The sequence below is a fragment of the Cupressus sempervirens genome, chromosome 7 (assembly GCF_028749045.1).
Source record: "Cupressus sempervirens isolate cs-2001-9-10 chromosome 7, ASM2874904v1, whole genome shotgun sequence".
Taxonomy (NCBI): Eukaryota; Viridiplantae; Streptophyta; class Pinopsida; order Cupressales; family Cupressaceae; genus Cupressus; species Cupressus sempervirens.
Window position 1 is genome coordinate 885,786,889 of NC_143124.1, and position 8,489 is coordinate 885,795,377.

Here is an 8,489-nt window from a genome sequence, read left to right on the forward strand (position 1 = left end):
GATACCAAAGTGTTTTTATAGTATAAGTAATAATTTTTTTAATATTATTCATGTGTACATTAAAGAATAATAAATACATGGGTTTTTTTGCTAGTGGAGATTTATAGAAAGCTTCTCCTTATAAATCATATATCCATAAAGTTTACTAAATTATTTTCATTGTATTTTTTGGGAAAATTAATAGGTTCTAATGGGAAAAATCCATTCTATTTATTACCAAATTATTACATTTATTTTACATATGCCAGTCTAAGGAGCCCTGATGAAACCCATATTTTTCTCCTACACCTGGATACCCGCCCAAACACTAAGGGGAAAGACCTGCATAACTGTATAATGAAATATATAGCCTCCCAAAGAAATGGTGTCATTTAAATCTCAATAAAAATATGTGTGCATCTCTATGTATATGTATATGTGTATGTGTATGTATATGCATATGTATGCATGCATGTATGTATGTTCTATCCTACATATATATTATTCCTAAAAAATAGAAACTACACCATATTATTTTCTACTATAAGATATAAATACTATAAACAAAATGAGAAAATCAAGGACCTTTATGTCCTTTTCTCCTTGTTCCTTCCCTTGAGACTAGCTTTATACTTGAAATTTAGGTCACAATCGTCATGGGCAATCAACTCAAAAAATTATAATATTTCCTCATCCTCGTCATTGACCTCCTTTTCCTCCTTGTTGAAAGGTTTAATTTCAAAACCTTATCATTGTCTTGAGGCCTTCACTTCTTATATAAATACCCACAAAACTATCTCCTTCAGCAAGAGCATCACTCTCATTAGCTTCTTGAAGAGAACAATGCATGTGTTGGCAATATGGTCAATTAGATTTCTAGAGTGTTGTAATTTATGGAAACATATATACAATATTTCATTTATGTATTTAGAGTTAGAAAATTGTCTAAGTGTTAGGCAGTTTGCAGTAGTATGGAGACATATGTGATGTGTACGAATGACACACTTCGAGTTAGCTCATCAATAGATGAAAATGTGGTGATGATGTATGTCAATGCACAGACTCATACAAACTGTATGATGCAAGTTATAGCTGATTTACTAGTCTAGGTATTTAACAGAACATAATAGAGCATATCAGAGAATTGGATTGTATGACTTAAGGAATTATTTTGGTGACAAAATAATTACTAATTCTAATGGGCCAACATCCTAGATGTTTACCTTAAGTCAATTTTATATTAAGTCAAGTGTGTGAAGACATGAAGGCTGACTAAGCAGAGTTTTTATCAATTTGCGAGATATAAGTAAAGATCTTACTTTGCACAGATAATGTGAAGTGAAGATGTGATGCAAACTATTGTGAAGAAAGTTTATATGAAATACGAGCCTTATGTGATGTGAAATCTAATGTATGATCAGAGCAAGTGCAAGATACAACAGTTAAGACAATATTGTATATACATCTACTCTTGTGAAGAACTTAATTGCTATTAGGATTAACCATAGACAAAAATAATAGTTACATGCAAATATAACCAATATCAAAAAATAATAGATCGCATAGAAGAGAACACAAGACACAAATATTGAACATGGTTCACCCAATCCCTAGGCTACATCCACCAACAACAAGTTCAATATTATTATTATCCAGTGATTATAATCCACAATCCCTTACAGCTCAATATCATCATAAGAAGCTACAATATCACCATTACACCATGAAATCCCTAACCCTAAGCTTTTTTATACAAGTTTTTTCTGCTTACACAATTAGGTCTAGATTAAGTCATCCAATAGGACAATAGCAATCGACACCTTTTACAATATAAGGTCATTTTTGGCTTCAAAGCACTGCCCTCAAAAAACCCCATGAGGGTGTTGCCCCTTGACCCCACCCTATACTATGATAGAGATGCACCTGTGGCATTTCCCCCAAAACCCCGTAGAAATAATATGGGAGAAAATTGCGTCGAATAAACCTTTGAGTTTGATTAGGTTCCACATCACAACAATTTCCCACTTGGACACTGATCAGACTCCACACCAATAACCTCCCACTTGGAGACTAATCATAGCATTGCTAAACCTTGTAGTTTCCACTAAAAAATAAATAAACCACTTTGGAGACTGTTATTCTTTTATTCTATTCAGTCTAGAAGACCAACTAAAAATGAAGAGTAGTTTAACTTCTCCCTTTTCACTACCTTTATAAACATATCCACTGGATTGTCATTTGTATGTATCTTCTCTAGTTGTAACTGTTCGGGTGAAAGAACAAACTTCTGTCACCCTTTTGTAAAGGAAAAGGCTAACAAAAGTATAATTGTTCACCTTCTATGACATAAAATTGGTATTATTATTTTGAATTTGAAAATGAAGTAAAGTAATTAAATGTGTAGAAATGGATGAAGTTTAAGATTATAATTTTTAATAATTATTTGGAATAAGAATTGATATATTTTCCTAATTTTTAAAGACTATTTTAGCTGGTGAAAAACACTGAAAATCAGGGGTCTAGTTCCAACCACAAAACTATAGGGAAATAAATTTATTTTCTTTTGATCTCAAACTATTTGATAGATAACATATATAGCTAGAATAATAAAAAATAAAAATGAACTTTAGACCTATATTTTCGTGTTTATAATGATTCAAATTTCAACTCACTTGAAATCAATAGTTTTCATCTCCCATCACATTTTCCAAAACAAATCTATTCTAACCAAGAGAAAAATTGTACATTCTAGAAGAGGACTCTCTCCTCTAGAATGTCATATAATTCTTAGATTTTTTTTGATATGATTTAATATTTTTTTCTTTCTTAAAACTCGCATCTTTTTGAGTCTTAAAATATGTTCTTGTAGAATTTTTTAATTATAATATACTATATCTAATTAAAACACTATAAACTCTATATGAGAATATTCTTGACTCTGAGCTCTATAAAATGGTAGTCATATGTTATTAAAAAAATATCATAAAAAACAACAAGAGTTATTGAAATGACACTTTTATGAAATACGTTTATTTCTTTAGTAATTGGATACAAACTAGTATAAAACATGCATTTAATAGCCATTTTTAATTGGAAAAGTGTGAGACCATATATAACTTAGTTAGTATAAATTTATCTAGATCATATGTTTTAACAAAATTGATTTTTAGATAGAAATACTCAAATTTTTTAATTGTCATAAGTCAGCCTGAAAGGTGACACAACTTTGTATGTTTACCCTATTCATCATCCAAAACTGACTAAATGAAATGGTACTGTAATTGTATGTGTTTTTTCTTTGAATGCAGAGCTGAATTCTTTAAAATATGAATAGCACTCTAGCTATTTGTAAAAAAAAATTATCCTTTTGAGGGTGTCCCAATTCTTCTATGAAGAAATGAAGTCATATCATCTCCTTGGCTGCCTCTGTAGCAACAACATACTCTGCCTTTGTAGTGGATAAAGCATTAACCTTTTGCAACTGAGAAACCTAGCTCACTATTGCCCCACCAATAGTAAATACATAACTTGTAGTACTCTACCTCGTATCAATAGCCCCTGCCAAATCTGAGTTAACATAGCCCTGTAAATCAATAGTAGAGCCCCCAAAATGTAAACACTTAGTGGATATTCCTCTCAAATATTTGATAATCCATTTAACTACATTCCAATGCTCAATTCCTGGATGACTCATATACCTGCTAACAACTCCCACTACATGTGCAATATCTGGCCTAGTACATACCACAACATACATCAAGCTTCCTATAGTTGAAGCATAAGATACCTAGGACATCTTAGTCTCATCTTCTTGTGTCTTTGGACACATCTCCTTAGTCAATTTCAAATGACTAGGCAAAGGTGTGCTGGCAGCTTTAGCATTCTCCATAGAGAATTATTATAACACCTTTACAATATAACCAATCTAAGATAATGTCAATTTCTTGTTATTTCTACCTCTACAAATCTTCATGCCAAGGATTTGTTTTATTGCCCCCAAATCCTTCATAGAAAATGATTGTGCTAACTATTCTTTTAACCCCTTAATGTAGCTATCATCATCCAACCTCTTAAAATAAATGCAATGATCTAAATGACACCTATTATATCCATGTTTAAGCATAAACCTGTCAAATTTTAAAGAAAAATTATATTATAATTATTTTTTTAATAATTGGTATTAGAGCAAAATTACTTTGAGGAGACTTAAGAACTTGAGTAAGATCCCTATAGATACAGAATAATTGAAGAGAAACCTTGAAAAAGTTCTTGAACAAATTGATCTCCTCACTAAAGAAAAAGACAACCTGAAAGATAGGTATGAAGATGCAAAAGTCTATATTGGTAAACGGAAAGACAAGATAGATGATTTGAAGTCTAAGAAAGAATCCAGTGAGAAAATTAGCAATAATGATGAGTTAGAAAATCTAAAGAAAGAAAAATGAGATCTTGAAGCATGAATTGAAAATTGTTGAACTTTAGTTAACTCTTAAGAAGGATGACAACACGACTTAGATCCCAGTTAAGTCAAGCAATATCTGAATTAGATTATATCAAGATTGAGCATGTTGAGTTAGAGACGTACAACATCATTATCAAAGGAGAATTGACACAAGCTAAATGATAGTTAGAGAAACATTATTCTAGTAGTGAGAAATTTGATGAGAAAATATTTCACCAGAGACCCTCTTATGATAAGACGAACCTTGGTTACTTTATTGGAGAGAAATTTGCCAAGAAATTTCAAATTAGAAAAGAACCAAATATAGTTGTTGAGTCCCCTAAAGAATTTGATATGATAAATATTGAATCAAGCACAACTACTGAAGTGTCAAAAGATATTGAACTAGTTGATTTTCTTGTGAGACATGATGAACCACTCAAGGAAGTAAGACATGAATTCAAAGGTAGATGTTTCATATGGAATGAAGTTGGTCATATGAAAAGAGATTGCACAGATAAGCATTTTAAACTTATTACCAATTTCTATAGTTATTACTATCATAGTTATGGACATAAAGAAATAGATTGTAAGAAACCTATGTTTGATAGTAATAATGCAAATAGTAGAATGTTTAGGAACACTAACCCTATAGGTAATGAAAGAGCAAGATATCACAAAGCAGATCTAATGGAGGAATAAAATAAGTTGTATGTTACAAGTGTAACAATCCTAGACATATTGCAAGGAATTGCAGAGCACCTAAAAATTATAATTGAACCAATTAGAGAAGGAATGCACCTACATGTCAGTTATGTAATAACTTTAGACACAAAACAAGATTCTGTAGAATGGATAGAGGGAACTTCAATAGGAATCCCAATTATAGAAGGAACAATAATAGGAATGATAGAAGGAATGATAACAACAATGATAAAAGTTAGAAAGAAGTAGTAAAAGAGCATGTTGATGTATTCAAAGAAGCATTTGTTAAAGCTTAGGATCCAAAAAGTTTTTATACAGCTTTGGAAGAACAATATTTTGATTCACTTGATGGAAGATTGAAGTCAATAGTTGTCTTTGACTCATCTTATTTGACTTAAGCATTTATAGTAGAGGCAAAGTATCAGTTTGTCATAACTAATGTTGGAAAGAGAATCAAAAGTTGTGTAGCTAACAAAAAGTAGAGGAAATAGAGAGGAAGCTATGGTCAAGTGCACAAGCTTAGATATTATTATAGGAATCTGTAAGAGATATAAGAAGTTTATTGGTAATCAGTGATAGTTTTTAAACTTTTGGTAGATACATATTTAATGGGGAGAAAGATTTGAAATGATTTAAGTGTTAGGAATAAGGTGTCTCAACCTTGTATAATTCCTATTCTTATTATTTGTTTTGTAAAATGCATTTCTTGCAAATAATGTTGATGTGTCAACATCTTGAATTGTGTGTAAGGAGATCATGGCTAAAATGGTTATGACAGATTCCTATGACACGTAAGAGCTATGTTAGGAAGATTTAATGACAAGTGAAGACATGTGGCAATTGATAAATTGGAGTACTGTACACTCTACCCCAATAGTAAAACCCTAATATAGTTTATCTTTGGGAGTAGCCCTAAAGTGAAGTGCATGTTATAAGCATTTTTAGGGTTGCGAAGAGATGTGATGCGAAAAAGGTGTATTGTTGGTATTGCGAGTAGCTATTGGAGTCTTCAGTTGTCGATGTTGAACTTGCATTGCAAGTGTATTGTAACCTTGTGTTGAAGATAATACATTGTGCAGGTTCTGAAGGGGTGGGGTTGTTTTACCGAAAGGTTTTTCCCCACCGAAAAATCCTTGTGTTATGTGTTCCTTTCTCTATCTATTTTCTGTATGCATGGTTGGCTGCAATATTGTTGTTTACATGATATTGAATCTGTAAGTGAAGAATATTTTAATAGGAATTGCATCATACTTTCCTTATGAGATTAGTGTAGGAAGCTATTTCCGCACCTAAGTTTCCTTACATTAAGGAGTACAAGAAATATTTTGAGTACCATTTGAACGTGTGAAGTGTTTAGAGCATTTCACGAGTGATTTGACATCGAATTGAAGTGCAAAAAGAAGCATTTAAAGTGTAAAATTGTACATGCCCTAAAATGTAAAATTTAATGTATTTTATGAAGCTCGAATTTGAATTTTTAGAGTATATAATTAAGAACTATGGCAAGTCAAGCAGTATATGATGTCAGTGATAGACCTAGGTATAAGTTTAAAAAATCCCCATTTGTTTCTCTTATGGATGATCCATTATGAGCATTTTCATAAATCTCATTGAATGTGCTTTATGTAGAAGATATTTGAAATTATATTCATTGTAAGATTGAAAGAATTAGAGGTGAAGACAAACACAAGGATTTAGGAGTCATTTGTAATAATGACCTAACCTTGAAATTTGAGTACATACACCTAAATGAGCTAAATTGGATCAAGTATACGTTCTACATGGAGTTTGACAATCATGAGTGAACTAGGATTATCCTGAGTAGAGTTCATGATGAGATGTTTTGGATAGGTGATCTACCAGTTGCAATAGACAATGACCTCATTCACAAGGTCACATGTCTGAAAAATGAGGGATGCAATCCAGTGAATGATAGAAATGTAAGAAAGATAGTTGAGACAAACTTGTATGCTAAATTTGATGACAGGAACATGAAGGTAGATATGATTTAGGACAAAGGAATTAAGGTGTTAAATAAAATTTTAGGATACAAGTTTAACCATAGTTCTAGAGTGAACTCAATGCCAACAGGATTTATGAATGCATCATATGTTATGTCTGTAGAGAGAAGGTAAACATGTGTGAGGTAATTAGAACTCAGCTATTGGGCAACATTGCAAAGCTGAAGAGACTAAGAATGCAGTCTTTAGATTTGAGTCTTTGTTAACTCATCTATTCTTCTATGCAACCAAGTAGTTCCCAGGTATGACTAGTTGGGAAAGTAATGAATGCTCTATGAAGTTGGTAACACAATGTTATAGGGCCAGATTGGAGAATGTTAGAGACAATAACATTGACATAATGATAAAGAAATTTTAGACTAAAATGAGATAGAAGTACATTATCTCTCCTTCCATGGTGGAAAAGTATAGAGACAAGATATGTTTCATGGTGTAAACTAATAACACATGTATGGAAGCAATAGAACCTAGGGTGAAATTTATTGAACCTATGTGATATGAAATGAGTGAAGAACTCATAGAAGGGTATGCACAGATCATTGTCTAGTTAGAGAAGGATACCAAATGCCTTAGATGGGGTACATATGAAGAAAACATAAGGGAAGTACATTCTGAACTTCACAACAAGGAAATCAAGAAGAACATGGAGAAGAATATAGATTTCATTCTCAAGGAATCATGTATGACTTGAGAAGATTTTAATGAGATCAAAGGTATTGCACTGGAAATGAAAGCCAGTGGATAGACTGAGGTGATAGTAGCAACACCAATTACTATTGCAACACCATCTGAAGGTGTAATAGTTGTAGAACCTAGTGCGTAGGTACCCACTGTAACCTATGCAATAGTTGCACAAGTGCAACTAGTCAAAGTTCAACAACCTAAGAAACAACCAAATGTTGAATCATCAGTTGCATAGAGAAATTTTGAGAGATTGGTGAAGGTAAAACAAGAATCTGCACCATCCTCCAAGAAAAGGGTCAAGCAGACCACCAATGGGCTAGGAAAGAGGAGAAAAACATTACAAATAAGTGATCCAAGAGGAATCAAAGGAAGAAACTAAGGATAAGTTAGTTGAGCAAGTAGTTGGAGAAGGAAGAACACCTACAAGAAAGCAAGCATGGAAACCAAAGGTAGAAAATTTGAACATGCAAATTATTAATGATGACAAGTTTCTATAGTTGAATAAATATTATAGTTTGTATAGAAATATGGATAGGAGACAACTAGAGAATTCTATTGTGAGGAAGATGATTCTTAGAAATAAAAGATTTGATAGCATACAAGGAAAGATCCTTGAAGATCTATACAATAGATTGTTAAATGAGAAAATAAGAGTGGTG